The sequence below is a fragment of the Castor canadensis genome, chromosome X, assembly GCF_047511655.1.
Source record: "Castor canadensis chromosome X, mCasCan1.hap1v2, whole genome shotgun sequence".
NCBI lineage: Eukaryota > Metazoa > Chordata > Mammalia > Rodentia > Castoridae > Castor > Castor canadensis.
In genome coordinates this window covers 90968506-90986315 of record NC_133405.1, presented here as the reverse complement: position 1 = coordinate 90986315, position 17810 = coordinate 90968506, and the positions used below count along the sequence as shown (strand labels likewise).

Here is a 17810-nt window from a genome sequence, read left to right as displayed (position 1 = left end):
GAGCATCCACCTCCTCTCTGGGTGGCCTCCTGGTGAGAAGCAGTCAGGAGTAAGGGCCAACATTGGTTTCCCAGCTGAATTCAACAGTTCAATAAGACAGCCACCTCCTCCACAGTTCCCAGGTGGACAGGGATATAAACTTCCTTGCCTCTAGTTTCTTTAAGTAACTCTTTAGCTGCATTAGCCCAAGTGTTGGCATCTCCAGTACCTCAAGGGAGGGGCTAGAACAGTGACATCTGCAACAGAACAATTGAATGTCACAACAGCCATGGCATGCTAGCTGCTTGTAAAGACCACTCCTCCAGTAGTGTGTAGGGAACAGGCTTCAGCCTAATTTGGCTGACTTCTCAGCTCAAATACCTGTCATTGTGGTCCCCAGGGATAAGGATGTCCTCTCCTCTCAGAATTCCCCACATCACATGTGAAACTCCTCCTACTATAGCCCATCCTGGGGTCAGGGTAGCCCACTCTCCCTCCAGTGGCACGCACTGCTCCCTTCTTTGCCTTCAGGCCCACAGACCTCACAGTGGGGTTCCCAGATCCATGGCTGACCTCCTTCCTGGGGCAGCTGGCCACAGAAGTCAGTTCTTATGAGGTGATTTCATTTAATTTAGGTACTGGTGTTGGCTGTCTACTTGGCCAGTCTGGTGAGGCACATGAGGAGACCACAAAATATGGAGTGTAACAGCACAGAGCAATGCCATGTCTAACTGTCACAGTGGCATCCCGGATTCTGAGCCCCACCACTGAAGGCCTCGCGTGATCGATTTGACATTGATTATCTTACTAACTGTGTAGACCCCACACCAGTTCATCGCCCAAATCCCATCCTTACTGCACTGCCTAGTAAGTTTGAGGTTTTGAGGACATGATTATGAGGCATCAGTATCATACAACAAGCTGTGATTTTGGCAGTGCTGGGACAGGTCACATGAGAAAGCAAGCCCTCACTGCAGAGACCTCCTAAGACAGTGGCATGGGGTCATCACCCAGAAAGGCAAGTGGGCAACGGAACTTGGGGTGAAAGGGTAATTAGAGGTTACATGTCTAGTTGCTGTTGCTCAGCAGCCACATGGCGAGTCTGTGTCAGGGTCTTTTATAGTCCGTGGGCTTGTTTTATGTACAGCTTGCCAAATTTGGGCACAGTTCTGCAGGGTATGCAAAGCAAGTATGCTCTAAATGACCAAGAGTAATATTTGGGCTATATTTAAGGCAGCTGGACAGGCAAAACTTTGAGTTTGGCACCAGCTGGCTTAGAGCTAATGACCCTATCCTACCGTGAAGTAAACCACAGAGGGTCAATATACAGGAGCCGTCTTTGGCGTGTTTATTTTGCAGCCTTTCATATTTTTATATAAATATATTATACTTTTGATGGAAGTTCACATTTTGTAAATATGCTTATAAATTAACCAACCATAAAGATGCCTGCACTATTGATTAATTTGTGCACAAGGCTCCACACTTAATCAACTGTTCCATTTTTTTAACAGCCTTTAATTTTTATGTGAAGAAGAGATTGAGAGTATTTTCAACTTATTATTCAGTTACTCCAGCACCTGTTACTCCAAGACTATTCTTTCCCTGCTGAGTTTCATTATGGGCTTTATTGATGATTAACTGATAAACTACACGTAAGTCTGTTTCTGGATTGTTTATTCTGATCTGTTTATCTGCTTGTCTGTCCTCATGCCCATACTTCACTGTCCTATTGAGGTCTTTGCATTCTTTCCGTAGTGTTTTGTTTCCTCTACAGATGTCTTGTACATATTGTAAATTTATCCCTAGGAATTTTTCTACATTTTTTTTTCTTGGAGGTACTGGGGTTTGACCGCAGGGCTTTGTGCTGGCTAGGTAGGCACTCTACCTCTTGAACCATGCCTGTAGCCCTTTTTGCTCTGGTTATTTTTGAGGTAGGGTCTTACTTTTTGCCCTGGGTGGCCTGGACTGTGATCATCGTATTTATGCTTCCTGCATAGCTGGAATGACAGGCTCATGCTACCATACCCAGTTACTAGTGGAGATGGGGTCTTGTGAACTTTTTGCCTGGGCTAGCCTCAGACTATGATCCTTCTGATCTCTGCCTCTCAAACCAGTACCCAGCTATATTTCTTAATACTATAGTAAGGAGCATCATTTTACAGTTTCATTTTCTTGTTTTCCTTATATGTACAAATACAATTGTATATATATACAGTTTTATGTATTGACACTTTATCCAGTGATCTTGCCAAATTTACTTATAAATTCTAAGCACATCTAAAGATACTTTTAGTTCATCTAACATTCAGAAACATATCATCTGCAAGTGATGGTGGCTTTATTTCATCTTACACCTTTGACTTTTTTCTCTTGATTATTGCATTGGCTAGGACATCTGTTTCAGTCCTGAATACAAATGATGATTGCGATAGAAGATATGCTTTTCTTTTTGCTCTTGATATAGAAGAGAACTCGCTTGTTCACCATGGACTACCGTGTCTGTTGTAGATTTTATGTAGATGCCCTTTGTTAGATCAAGGAAGCTCTCATCTAGTTCTACTTTGCTAAGTTTTTACCATGAATGGAAATGCCTCTCCTATTCCCTTCATTCTGGTGGATTTCTAATTTTTTTTAATATTATTTTAATGACAGGGTACTTATATCTTATGAGGGGGAAGGTTAATTGCTTGTGGGCAATTTACTTTTTTGGTGGTACTTGTATTTGAACTCAGGGCTTTGCACTTGCTAGGCAGGTGCTTTTACCACTTGAGCCACTCCTCCAGCACTTTCATCTCTGGTTATTTTTGAGAGAGGGTCTAAACCTCAATTCTCCTATTTTAGGTTTCCCGCTGTAGCTGGGATAACATGCACATGCCACCAAGCTTTTTTTTCCCCCTCAATGAGATGGTGTATCACAAGCCTTTGTGCCAGAGCTGGCCTAGAACTGTGATCCTCCCAATCTGAGCCTCCTAATTAGGTAGGATTACAGGCATGAGCCACTGGCACTTGGCTGCCAATTTACCTTTTGAACTGGAAACCTTATGTAGATTCTTATTTACTTAAAATCACTCTCGTATGTGTAGTAATATTCCCTTTCTTAATCCTGATGTTATTTCTTTTATTTTTAATCAGATGCCTTTGGCCCGTATACTTTTTTCCTAGTGATTTTGTTAATGGAATCTAACATTTTGTTCTTAGTTGTTAATATCTCATTTTATTCTTATTACTAGTTTTTACATTATTCTGCTGTTGTGCTAGATGTTTGGTTTATTTCTCTCTGAATTCCACTTAAGATAATTTTGCATTTAAATATGTAGACTTTCCTTTTAATTTAAATGTTTTGGCTACATTCTACATATTTCTACATTTAATGTGTAATGATTGTACATTTCTAATAGGTTTATAATTTATTTTTTTCCTTGACAGAATATCTTAGGAGAGCCAGATTTTTCTATTTCTGATTGCATTACATTGTGCCTAGACAAAATATCCCTGTGGTTTGTTGGGACTTCCTTTGTGATCTTCTATTCAATCATCTATATTGAAAATGTTTCTTTCGTGTGTTCATCATTGGCTTTAAATATGTGTATGTACACCTATATCCGTACACACACACGCAATCAGGCTTAATAGTTGTATTATTCAGCTGAGTCATTACATTTTGTCTGGTTGCTCTAAAGCAGGACTGTTAATTTCTAAATTTAAGAAGCCAATATCAGATAGAAGATTCATCACTGTTTTTGGTTTTGGCAGTACTGGGGGTTGAATTCAGGGCCTTGTGCTCGCTAGGCAGGCACTCTAGCATTTGAGCCACTGTGCCTCTGGTTATTTTTGAGATAGGGTCTTGTTTTATGCCCAGGGTGGCCTGGACTGTGATCCTCTTATCTGTGCTTCCCTATGAAACTGGAATGACAGGCATGTACCACCATACTCAGCCACTGATTGAGATGGGTTCCCATGAACTTTTTGCCCAGCTGACCTCAAACTGCAATCCTCCTGATCTTTGTCTCCAAGTAGCTAATGGCTTGAGCCACTGCACTTACCTATTATTTTTAAGAGCTTTGTGGACTTTATGTTTTTAGGTGCATAAACATGCAGTTCCATTATGTCTTTTCTTTTTATTAATATGAAATATCTTTTGTCCTCCTTAATATTTTGCCTTCATATTTTATATCCACTCATTTTCTTAGCATTGGCCTAATTTTTATTTTACTTTTCAAAATTATGAAATTTTTTCAACAAACTAAAAATGTAGAGAAAAATACTTGGCTACTGTTGCAAGCTACATGTTTGTGTTATCTGCCTGCTCCCCAAATTGGTATGTTGAAACCCTGTCCCCTAACTGGATGGTATTAGGGTATGGGAGTTTTATGTAATAATTTGGATTGGATGAGGTCATGATGGTAGAACCACCATGATGCTATTAGTGTCCTTTTAAGAAGAGAAAGATGCTGGAACTGAGCTGGTTCTGTTTGCCCAGTTGCAGACACAAGAAGAAGACACCATCTGCACACCAAGAAGCCAGCCCTTTCCAGACATCAGATCTGCTGGTGTTTTGACCTCAGACTTTCCAGTCTCTAGCGCTGTGAGCGATAAATGTTTATAGTTTAAGCCACCCGGTCTATGACACAATAGTGCCCCTTATCTCCAGGGAATGAGTTCCCGGACCCACTCATTAGCTAAAACCACAGAAAGTAGCAAACCCTATGATTTACTGCCTTGTCCATCCATCCTCTGTAAGCACTTATAAAGCATTGTAGCCATGGCTTTTGCAGTAACACTAGCAGGAATTTCTTAGCAACCTCGACCTAATAATGGTTTATTTTTCTTGTCAAGAACTTCCAGCTTTTCACATAAAGGAAGTACTGTATGGCTTTCCTTTGACATATCTGAACTGCCAGCATCACTACTCTTACATTTGGGGGCCATTATTAAGTAAAATAAGGGCTACTTGAACACAAGGATTGCAATACTGTGACAGCTGATCTGATAACTGGGATGGCTACTATGTGTCCAACAGGCAAGTAGTGGATGCAGTGAAGATATGATATATAAAGGGATTATTCATGGGACTGAGTGAGACTTCGTCATGCTACTCAGAATGGTGCACAATTTAAAACTCATCAAGTGGTTTTTGGGGGGTATTTTCAGTTTAATATTTTCAGGCCACAGCTGAACACAAGTAACTGAAATAGTAGAAAGCAAAACCATGGATGAGGGGGAACTACTGTATTCTGTTATAGCAGGCCAAGCTGACTAAGGTTCTCTCAGGCTAGTATAGACACACATACTTCCTTGGATTCATCTTTGTATTATGTATGTCATTTTCCATCCTTGCTCCCTACTTTTTTGCATACTCATAATAAAGGTGCTCTGCTCTCCTTAGATGCTAAAGACAGAGGCAATACTACAGTCAGAGCCCTGGCAGAGGAGGTGGTACACAGGCCCAAACATGTAGCCCGAGCCCAAGGGTTGGTGGCGGAGCCTTATACTAAGTCCAGAATACATCCTGTCTTCAGTATGAGCATCACTCCACATGAGCATGTCAGCAGCACTCTGCCAGTGTAATTTCACGGGATCCCCTGAAAGTAACGTGGCACCATGCAGCAAGGGCTTTCTTCTCGCAAGAATAGAACCTGGCCAGGGACCTGTCTGCATGGCCTTGGCCCCAGCTAGTGTCAGGCACTGGAGAGAGCTTAGAAACCTTGAGAGTGGCCGCCACTTGTGGAATCTAAGGGCAGCACTGAGGACAGCCTTGACTCTTCCGGGTAGCACATGCTGTTGTCAGTCTTGGTCATCTGCTCTGACAACCTCAGATTTTTGTTTTTTGTTTTTTTGTTGTTGTTGTTGTTTTCTGAGATAGGGTCTTGCTTTGTAGCCCAGGCTGGTCCAGAAATTGGAATCTTCCTGTTTCAACCTCCCAAGTGCTGGTGTGCACCACCACACCTAGCAACCTTGGTGTTTTAATTATTTGGTGCCTTGGCCTCTCAAATCTCAGGTGCCTCAGCAGCTTTCTGATACCAACAAATATTTTTGTCTTTCACCCCTTTTTGAGTTGTTCTCACTGGGAGCATTAGCCTGCTAAAAGCTGTTGTATCCTCACCAAAAGCAGGAGTGTCTCTAAGATTTTTGTTTCTTCAAAGTGTTAACAAAAACCAGGTGAGGTGCAGGCATCCCTTTTGTGTACAAGGGAGAAGAAAGAAGTTCCTATATATCTTTTCCTCATCACTCAAGACTGACTGTTTCAGGTGGAGCCATCCTGTGTTGTTGCAGGATCAGTAGCACTGGGAGATGAGGAAGGAAAGTATATTTCTTTTTGGCAGTACTGGGACTTGAACTCAGGGCCTTCACCTTGAGCCACTCTGCCAGCGCGTTTTTGTGATGGGTATTTTTGAGATAGGGTCTCGCGAACTATTTGCCCAGGCTGGCTTCAAGCCACCATCCTCCTGAGTAGCGAGGATTGCAGGTGTGAGCCAGCTGCGCCCTGCAGAAGGTGTTTTTCAAATGCTACACATAATAGTCATGACTCCCAAATTCCCAGAGAACAGGTGGCTGTGAGTCTCCATATGCCCTCTTTCTACACAGTCCTCTGAGCAGGGTCGGGGGCTGCCACTACTGCCAGGTAAAGTCTCTAGTCTCAAGCTCCAATGCCACCATTCCCTGTGACAACAAGTGATGGCTCCAACCACAGTGGTCAGCTCTGGGTGCTGATGAAAAGGCACATGGGAGCTTCTTGCCTCTGCAATGCTGGCAGAGTTGGGGTGGGGGTGTTCCCCCTCTCTGCGGACTTCAGGAAAGGCATTTGCTCCCTCAACTCCCTAGCAGAACAGACAGACCTGGCCAACACAGAAATAGCCCATAAAACTTCCCCTTTTTTAGCTGTCATAGGCCCCTAAAGCCGTTGTTCTGAAATCCTGAGTCATGTCTTATAGGTTGTCAGATTCCCAAACCAGACCTGATAATTCACTTTTGGGAAGAAAGTGCCTTGGCTAGAAGGGGAAAAAATCTAGTGCTCACTTGCCTGTGACTTTGGGTGGTGGATAGAAGGAAGATTCCAGTTTGTGAGTAAGACATTGAACCCTTTGCCATGATGTCTTCCCTAAAGGATGTTGGCCTCTGGTGGTTCTCACATATGCAAGCCACAGGGCATCTCCACACATCTCCCTCCATTCTTTGCTGTCTTCAGCCTCAGGATATGGAGCCTGGCACTTTATTTATTGCTGGTTTGCTGAGAATTTATATTGTAGGACTGGTGGTGTTGGTCAAGCTGTAGAATGCCTGCTTAGCAAGCATGAAACCCTGAGTTCAAACCTTAGTACCGCCAAAAAAAAATCTGGATAATAAGACTTTATAATTGTAAATGGACGTCAAATTTTATCAAATCTATTTTTTGTAACTATAGATATCATTGTATTTTTCTCCCTTGTTACATTGACTACATTTTCAAATTCATTGGCATTACTTTTTCATATTTTCACCACTATCGTTTAAATGTTTACACTGTAGTGGAAGCCCACTATATCAAGGACATTTGAGAATTTGTGTTTTCTTTTTTTCTCCCCTCACTTAGCTAAGAATCCCTGGCTTTTATTAGTCTTTTCAAAGAAATAGCTTTGATTTTTCTTCATGGTTTGTCCTCGAGGCGTGTGCAAACAAACATGATGGACAAAACTTGTAAGAAGTGCTAAACGTAGCACGCAAGCTAGGCGCTTAGGAGATATGAAGAAAACTCACCCTGTGTGCAGGATAGATAAGAAATAAGCAAGTGGCTTTTAAAATGGGCATAATTCACAAAATGTCTTAAATACAGTTAACAAGAAAGTTAGATTATAGTTATTTTGTTTTTTGTTTGTTTGTTTTTGGCAATACTGGGGTTTGAACTCATGTCCTCATACTTGCTAGGCAGGACTCTACCACTTGAGCCACTCCACCAGCCCCAAGCAAGTAAGTCAGTAGTAAGGCATGCTGCAGATAAATAGAATAAATGGGATATGTAATGGAACAAACAAGAGTATTGCTTATACATAGAAAGGGACAGGAAGACCAAGTCATAAGATATCCTACCACCCGAACTATATTATGCCTACATTGGCAATCAGTATCCTCTCATTGAACACAGAAAAAAAAAAAGCTGTCACTCTCAGGAGGCTAAATTTAGTGAGCAAAAGCTGAGGGAAGCAGGATATGTCATGGGTTGTGTGCACTTTCAGTCGTTTTGGGTCTCTTATTCAAGCCTTGGTTCTCATCCTCAACTTAGTGAGGCTGATGCAACAGAGACAGACAGAGAGAGAGGCAGAGGCAGGGTCTGTGACCATTGCCTAACAGCAGAATCTGGAAATGTGGTTCTTCACCCTGTTTGCACCCTATCCCAAGTGTGTTATCCTCTGCTTCTTGATGGTTTTTAGTTTTTTAAATATTTTGTGTTTTTAGGTTGACTTAATAAACCATGTTATTCGAGCACTTTAATTTGGTCTGCAAGCCTTTCTCTTCTGGGACCTCACACATTAACAGGCTCCACAAGATGAAGGTGAGAAGGAATCATAATTCCTAGTTTGGTGATTTTACATAAATAAATCAGAAAATACAATGAAATAATTGGTTAAATTTTTGAAGGCCAGTATTGATCTGGGTGGTTATAGGGCAGCTATCGTTCACAGGCCTGATCATAGGGATCTTGAGTAGTCTTGAATGCTCTAGGGAAAAGGCTGAAGAGGGATCATAATTTTAGTTGCGAAGTTTTAGCTAAAGCAATGAGACAGCTGGCATAAATGATGTGGGAGGTGGGACCCAGGGCTGGCCTAGGGGACTTTCGACTGTTCTCTAGTACTCACTCCACTGGATATTCCCCCCTCCCCCGCCCATTTCCCTTCCTGTTCCCTTTTCACCATACTCTGCCCTCTCATTGCCCCATTTACCTGTACTTACTCCTTCATTACCCTCCTCTTTCTCCTGTACTAATTCCAGCCCATTCTCGTCCTGCAATTCATCCTCATCCCTTCCTGTCTGGGTTTGTGACTCACTTACCTCCACTTGCCCACTTGTGGCCCATCAGGTTGCCATGTGTTCCCCAAGAAACAGGAGTCTCAAGATCCATGGGAAATAGTGTGATCTCAGCCCCCACCCCACTGTACTGTGATGTTTTGGGGGCAATAAATTATGTCTGTAATATTATCAGTTATTATGTTTGGTCACAAAAATACAGGTTACAGAGTAGTTAGATTAGATTTCAAGAATCTTTCCATCTATATTGCAAATGGATGGATCTTACCTTTAGGAACCTATTTTTAAAATGTGAAACACATTTTATTCTCAGGTAATCATATCTTTTAAAGTCTTTAGGAAGATGATGGCATTATCATCACTTTCCAATAATAGAAGTATAAAATTTCAGTTTCCCTTTTACATCTCATATAAAAATAGATCTTCACCTAAAAAGCAATGGTAGCAGTCCTTCTAAGGTGAGTTCAATATTAGTTAATGTTCTGTTGCAAGTATTTCATACTTTGTACATTAATAGGTTTATTATATGTGAAATGATCTACTGTGACATCTACTCATAATAGATGCCATTCATTACTTAATATATGAAACTTCAAGCTTACAAAGCTGATAAAATAGAGGACTAACCTTTAATGGCCCTGATACCCCAGAAAGAGTGTCTATCTGTAGGAAGATCAAATGGCTATTTCTAGTTCCTTTGGGTATCCTCCCTGAACACTGCACCAGGAGCATGCAGTCATCCCCACATTTCCTTTCCCTGAAAAGCAACTGAATGGGACATGTCTGGCTTACAGAGTTCATCTAAAAAACAGAGGGAGCCCATGACTCACTTTCTTGCAGGGTAATCCAGAGACAAAAAGAAGACCTGGAAGGGCACAGACACGGTTTCAGATCTAACTCACCCACCTGTTTTGGTAAATGGAAATCCTGTCTATTCCCACATTTTGTACAGCTTGGGTTGCTCACTTCCACCAGAGATGGCCTATGAGGACCACATATGCAGTAATTCACAAGCAGGACCTCTTGTCCTGCAGCATATGTGCATATAGTTCTTGGCTGTGGCTATTCAGACTGTGGGCCTTGATTTTTGTCTCTCACTTTGAAAAATGTGTCACCAGCAGTAGTGTCACTTTGGGGGAGAGTAACTCAAACTCCCTGTGGATATGGAACGATATTGGTGGGCTTTAATACAGGATCTTTGCACAGATATCAGTGTGCATCCTAAGTAAGAAATGTGTTCCAGTCTCAATTATTTTAGGTTTAGGTGACCTGAGAATCATTTTATTTGACAAGCAAGAAAATAATGCCAATGTGCCTTAAGACTTGATTGAATATCTGTTCTGTCTGCCCATCTATTCAATGTATTCACTCAAAAAAACCCTCCACATTGAGCATGTGTAAATTAATTATGAAATCCTATATCTAGACTCTTACTTCATTGTAATATAGAATAAAGTATGCTTCTTAACATTTTATTTTATGAAAAGGTAGTATATCTACATAGTACAATCTTCAAAAACTGTGAAAGGATACACAGATGTCTCACTCCTGGTTTCATCTCCCCAGCCACCCACTGACCGCTTTCCTTCTCTGAGGTAATCTGGGTTACACCAGCTTCTTGTGTCTCTTTCCAGACATAGTTTATGCTTCAATGGGGTACTTATCCTTTCCCCCTTTTATATGCAGACGGTAGCATATTATACTCACTACACTACATCTTGTTTTTCCTATCTAATAATTTAATTTGGAGATTATCTCATATCACTATAGAAATGACACCCAAGTTCTTTTTATTCCCTTTGTCTAAGTAGGAGTTTTCTGTACAAATATATTAGTGTTTGGGAGAAGGAGAACCCCGGTGCTGTCGTTTGGGCAGCTTCCCAAGTTTGATCCCTAGCACGATAAAAAATTGTTTTAGGCCAGGTGCTGGTGGCTCACACCTGTAATCCTAGCTACTCAGGAGGCAGAGATCAGGGGGATCACGGTTTGAAGCCAGCCAGGGCAAATGGTTCATGAGACCCTATCTCGAAAAAACCCATCACAGAAAAGTGCTGGTGGAGTGGCTCAAGGTGCAAACCGTGAGTTCAAGCCCCGGTACTGTAACAACAAAAACAAAAACAAAAATTGTCTTCAACAAAATTGCACAGGCAATTCAGTGGAAAATTGGAGTTCCTATTTCAAAAAATGGTTCTGAAACAATTGGATATTCAAAAATAAAGCCACACTAAGTACCTTCACCATACATAAAATTAACTCAACATGGATCGTAGACCTAAACCTGAAATCAAAACCTGTATTTCTGGAGGAAAATCTGGGAGAAAATCTTTTAAACCTTGAGTTAGGCAAATACTTCATAGAGATAACACCAAAATTCAAAAGACATGTTTAAAGAGATTGAAGCCACAGAATGGAAGAAAATACTTGCAAATCAAATATCTGTCAAAGAACTTGTATTGAGAATATAAAAACTATCAAAACTAAAAAGTGGGTCAGAGGATAGGTACTCATCAAAGAAGATATGCAAATGGCAAATAAATACATAAAACGTTGCACAACATCCTTAGTCATGCATATAGGAACTTCAAATTAATACTACAGTGAGTTACCATTATACACCTGTTAGAACGGGAGCCAGGGCACCTGATAATACCAAGTGTTGATGTGTACATGGAGCAACTGGACCTCTGCTATCATAGGTAGGAGTGCAAAAGTAGCACAGGCCCCTTAGCGATGGTTTTCCAGTTGTTTGTGAAGTTAAGCTTGTACTACCATACAGCCTTGCAATGCTGCTCTCAGTTATATTTACTCTGGTGAAATGAAAATTATACAAACTCAAAAACCTAAAAATGAAAATTTGCATAGTAGCTATATATATATAGTGTTGGATATGGATCCCTGGACCTTGTATATGCTGGGCAAGTGCTCTACCACTGAGCAGAATCTCCATCCCCTAGCAGATATATTTTTAATCAACAAAATCTGGACACAATCTAAGTGCGTTTGAACCAGTGAGTGGATAAACAATGTGAGCCTACACGATATAATACTGGTCAGCAATAAAAATGAAAGAACTAATGACACATGTGAGATGTGTCTTTGAATTTATTATGCCAATTGAAGGAATCTAGGGTCAAAGGCAAACCTACAGAGACTAAAAATATATCAATGATTAGGGGGAAGAGTTCAGGAAGGGGCTTATTGCAAAGGAGACAGAACTTTGATATGAAATCTTCACTGTAGTGGTTACATGACTGGGTTTACCCAAATTCACAGAACTATAGCTGGACATGGTGGCACACAGCTATAATCCCTGGACTCGGGAGGCCGAAGTGGGAGGATTGCAAGTTTTGGGCTAGCCTGGGCTATCTAGTGAGACCCTGTCTCAAAAGAAAGAAAAAGTCAGAGCACACATAGTATCTGTCCACAGTGCCATAAGAAAAAGTCATCCATTAAGGATGCTGCATGCCACCTCACTGTCAAAACATAGTGCTCTTGAACTAAGAATTGTGCAGGTCACCCCAACCCTTAATCCTGTCCTCAGAACAAATATGGAAAATAGTCTGCATTCATTCAAAGCTTCTTTAAGAACAATGGAAAATGAGAAAACATTCTAGGCGAAAATAAGACGTTGGGGTTGAAGTGTGGTAACCTTTTGTGTGATGGCATGCCTATGTTATTTTTCATATACATGAAGCATACCTAGTTAGTTGATTTGTTCTTTAATTTGTCAAACTGGTAAACTACATTAAACAAGTCAGTGAGTATTTTATGACCATGCAGTGAAACCCAAGTACACAGGAAACTCAGCCAGAAAGGACACATGGAAAGAGTAAACTCAAGTAGCACAACACTGAAGACATTTGTTTGTACTTTTCTCCTTTAAAACATTAAAATAACAAAAGGCTGAATGAAAAACAAATGTCTATTTGAGGAGGCTGGTTTTGGAAAATCAGTGTTTTTTTAATTCTATGAGGCCATCAAATGTAATAATATTGGAACGTGTCCTTGGACATGAGAGGATACCGCCACTGTTAGTTTGATTAAAATTTCAGGTATCAAGAGATTACATATAAAATGATGCTGAGGAGATTCCAAGATGGCGGCTAGAGGGAGGAAGCAGAAAGCGTGCCTCCTAAAGTAAAATCTTGGAGAGACGCTGGAGATAACACCTTACAGGACAAACCACCGAGAAGAGGCAAAACTTTGACTCCTCCACACCTCCAGCCTGCACATAGCATTTCCACTTCACATTGAACGGAGAAACCAGGAGGGCTCCCGCACCGCCGCCAGACGGCAGCACCCAGACGTCTTGGGGAGACGCGGACCACAAGGTGAGCTAAGTGGTACGCGGTACTCCCACAGACAATCCTGGGCCAGACCAGCATAGCCCCCTGGACAGACTGACCCCTACCCAGGGAAAAAAGAAAAAAAAATAACTGAATAATAAGCAATAACAACAAAAAAGACATGGAGCAAAGAGGAAAGGGCGCCCTGAGTGCCGAAGAGAGGGGGAGGGGAAATCCTCACAACAAGCCTGCTGGAGAAGGCAGGAGCGGCAGCACATGCCCAGCAACCAGGAGCGGGAAAGCTTGTAAAAGCAGTGGTGGGAGGAAAACTCCACAGGAGAGGGGGGAAGACCAACTTCCCATGTGAGCTGTAAATAAACAAGCCGGCTGGAGAAGGCAGGAGCAGTGGCACATGCCCACCAACCAGGAGCAGGAAAGCTTCTAAAAGTGGTGGTGGGAGGAAAACTCTATAGGAGCGGGGGGGGGGAGACCCACTTCCAATGTGAACTGTAAATAAACATGCAGGCCTGAGAAAGCTGGTGCAGTGTCACCTCCCCCAGTGTGCTTGGAAAGGGGAAAGCTTGTAGCAGTGGCGGTCCGGTCGCAACCAGGAGAACTCTAAGTAAACAAAGCCTGAGGGGCTAGGTGAGTGTTAAGCTCACTCCTGAGATCTGCATAAATAAAGCCTTCAGCAACAGCAAGCTGACAGCTGCAGGCATGTGATCCACAGTCTCAGCCATTCAGAGAACTGTCTCCAGACTCCTTTTTTTTTTTCTTTTTTTCTCTCTACCTTTCATGAGACAACAACTGAACTACACCTGCATGCTGAAAACTTACTGAAACTGTAATGCATTTGAACTTGGGACACTTTGTGGGGTTTTTTTGTTTGTTTGTTTTGTGTTGTTTTGTTTTAGATTTTTTCCCCTTTGATGAGACAATGAAAGAACTACTTAAGAGACACCATCTCCAGGATTGGAGGCTGAGGAACTAACACCAAAATTATTAAGACTGAAACTTTATTGCATTTGAACTTGAAGATTTTTTTCATTTATTTATATATATTTTTTGTTTCAATCCACTTTCTGTCTCTCTAATGCCTGTTCAGCTTACTCTTGATTAGTACACTATCTCTCCCTCTTTATATCTTTGAAACTTTTTTGTTTGTTGGTTGGTTTTCTTTTTTTCTACTTGTTTATTAGTTTTTCCCTTTTTCTTTAACTTCTTTGCTTTCCATCTCCTCTCACCCTTCCATTCTAAATATCACCATTGTTATTATTACAAGCTAGAAAATACTTAATTGCACAGAGTACAGGGACAATAACAACACCACAGGCAATGATGGGAAGACAGAAAAAACAGGGACCAGTTTCCTCACAGCAAAAAATTAGTACAGGAACCAGAGGGAAATGAAGAAAACAGATACTCAGATCCAGACTCCAAAAAAATGAAGATAAAGTATGCCAAAGAACCCAATGAAGCCCACAAGAACAATCTAAAAGAAGAAATACTACAGGTAATCAATTAGAATTTTATAGAGATGATACTGGATATGGTCAAACAAAATGTACAGGAGACACTCAAGAAATTCGAAGACAACAAAAGTAGAGAATTTGAAAAAGCACAAGAAGAAATAAAAGAAACCATAGAGGCACTGTATAAACACCAAAGTGAAACAAAGAACATGATTAATAAAGAAATAAATGAACTCAGGACAAAAATAGACGTTAAAGAGGAAACCACCCAGGATATGGAAAACCTCAGGAAAAAGACCGAAACAGAACTTTAAAACAAAATGGAAGGCCAATCCAGCAGAATAGAACAAACAGAAGACAGAATCTCACAACTCGAAGGTGAAATGGTAATTAAAGGAAAAACCAAAGACCTATTAGTTATACAACTCAAGACCTGTGAAAAGATAATGCAAGAACTCGCCGACTCCATCAAAAGACCAAACCTGAGAATCATGGGCATTGAAGAAGGAGAAGAGGTGCAAGCAAAGGGAATGTGTAATATATTCAACAAAATAATAACAGAAAATTTCCCATATCTAGAGAAATCTATTCCCAAACAGATGCAAGAGGCCTCCAGAAAACCAAACAGACCAGATCAAAATAGAACTACCCCATGGCATATCATCATTAAAACAACAAGTACAGAAACTAGAGAAAGAATATTGAAGGCTGTAAGAGATAAAAAACAAATAACATACAAAGGTAAACCCATCAAAATTACAGCAGACTTCTCAACAGAAACATTAAAAGCAAGAAGAGCTTGGGGTGGGATCTTCCGGGCCTGAATGAAAATAACTTCAACCCCAGGATACTCTACCCAGCAAAGCTATCATTCAAAATAGATGGAGCAATAAAAGTCTTCCATGATAAGCAGAAACTAAAACAATATGTGACACAAATCCACCACTAACAAAAGATCCTTCACGGGATTCTGCACACAGAAAGTGAAACCCAACATAACCATGAAAGGGCAGGCAGCACCAAACTACAGGAAAAGAAAAAGCAAGAAAGTAGAGAGTAACCTCAACTTAGGTACACACAATCAAACCTTCAAACAACTAAGACAACTAAATGACAGGAATCACCACATACCTATCAGTACTAACACTCAATGTTAATGGACTTAATACCCCATTAAAAGGCACCATTTGACGAACTGGATTAAAAAAGAAGATCCAACAATTTGTTGCTCACAGGAGACCCATCTCACCAACAGAAATAAGCATAGGCTTAGGATGAAAGGCTGGGAGAAGATTCACTAAACCAATGGCCCCCTTATTTTATCTCTGACAAAGTAGACTCCAAACCTACATTGATTAAACGAGATAAAGAAGGACATTCCATACTAATATAGGGTAAATAGACCAAAAGGAAATAACAATTATCAACCTATATGCACCGAATTTCATCAAACATACCCTGAAGGACTCCAACACAGTGATTGTGGGAGACTTTAACACCCTATTATCATCAATAGATAGGCCATCCAAACAAAAAATCAATAAAGAAATCCTAGATCTAAACTATACAATAGATCAAATGGACCTACTTGATGTCTACAGAACATTTCATCCAACTTCTTCACAATATACATTCTTCTCAGCGGCCCATGGAACTTTCTCCAAAATAGATCATATCCTAGGGCCCAAAGCAAGCCTCAGCAAATATAAGAAAATAGAAATTATACCATGCATTCTATCTGATCCCATGCATTAAAACTAGAACTCAACAACAAAAGTAAGAACAAAAAACATGCAAGCAGCTGGAAACTGAATAACTCATTGCTTAGTGAACAATGGGTCATTGATGATATAAAAGGGGAACTTAAAAAGTTCTGGAAGTCATTGAAAATGAAACACAACATGCCACAACCTATGGGACACAGCAAAGGCAGTCCTGAGAGGAAAGTTTACAGCCATGAGTGCATATATTAAAAAGACTGAAAGATCCCAAATCAATAACCTAATGATACATCTCAAACTCATAGAAAAACAAGAACAAGCAAATCCCAAAACAAATAGAAGGAAAGAAATAATAAAAATAAGAGCTGAAATCAATGAAATAGAAACCAAAAAAAAAACCAAACAAACAAACAAAAAGTTGGTTCTTTGAAAAAGAAGATTCTTCCAAAAATGCAAATGAAAAATAAAATTTGAACAAACAAAAGTTAAATTTGCTCTGCAGCCAATTGTTTTTGGTCAAAATACCTGGATAAAAATGTCAAGGTAGTTTTGAACATGTCCAGCATTGTGCAGTCATAATTAGCAATAAAAATTCATCAAATAGATGTTACTGCAACATTGGTCATCTCTCTGGCTTTCAGAAATTTTATGAAGATGGTAAGAATGGATAAACTTTTCAATTTTAGGACCTGGCCATGAAATGCTAAAATGCTGTCAAATTAGATGTTGTTGATTATTTTACAGGATAATCTTAACACTTGGAATTTTAAAACCTATTTACACTCTAAATATTCTTTAAAATAATTTAAATATGAATCTTCAATTTATTCATCAGTGTCACTAGTTGATTTAGTAATTTCATTTTCCTTTACACGATTTGTGGATTATCCAATAAGCATTCAGATAGCAACATAATAAGTTATTACTTTTGAAGCTATATTGTGTATTTTAATCATTCCTTGATTTAATTTTTAAACTACCATATATTGAATTATAGCTAGCTCTCTAAAATGTTTTATACTTTAAAAAGTTATCACTTTTCATAATTTAGATTGAAGCATAATACCTTACAAAACTTCACAGATCATAAAGATAGAAGGGCATGAATTTTCACAATGTGACTACAACTATGAAACCACTACGTGGAGTAAATAGAACCCTAACAAAACCTTAAAGTTCATTCATGTCCTCTTCCAGTCACTACTATACTGAACCAAAAAGAAATTATCTTCATTTTTAAAACAATAGATTAATTTGTTTTTTATTCCTTGTTTATTTTTGAGATATAATTCACATAACATAAAATTTACTATTTTAAAGTGTATGATTCAGTGATTTTTCAGTACATT

At 40.0% G+C, this 17810-nt stretch overlaps 1 long non-coding RNA gene across 5 annotated transcripts in view; it reads left to right on the top strand.

Moving 5' to 3' along the window:
* Positions 1–16798, top strand: part of LOC141419644 (uncharacterized) — a 47384-nt gene extending 30586 nt beyond the window's left edge. For 3 of the 5 annotated variants that reach the window (XR_012444269.1, XR_012444268.1, XR_012444267.1), the window contains one exon: positions 615–1487. This is a non-coding gene — a long non-coding RNA (uncharacterized lncRNA). The other 2 variants (XR_012444266.1, XR_012444265.1) reach the window with 2 other exon arrangements.
* Positions 16799–17810: the final 1012 nt, after the last annotated feature.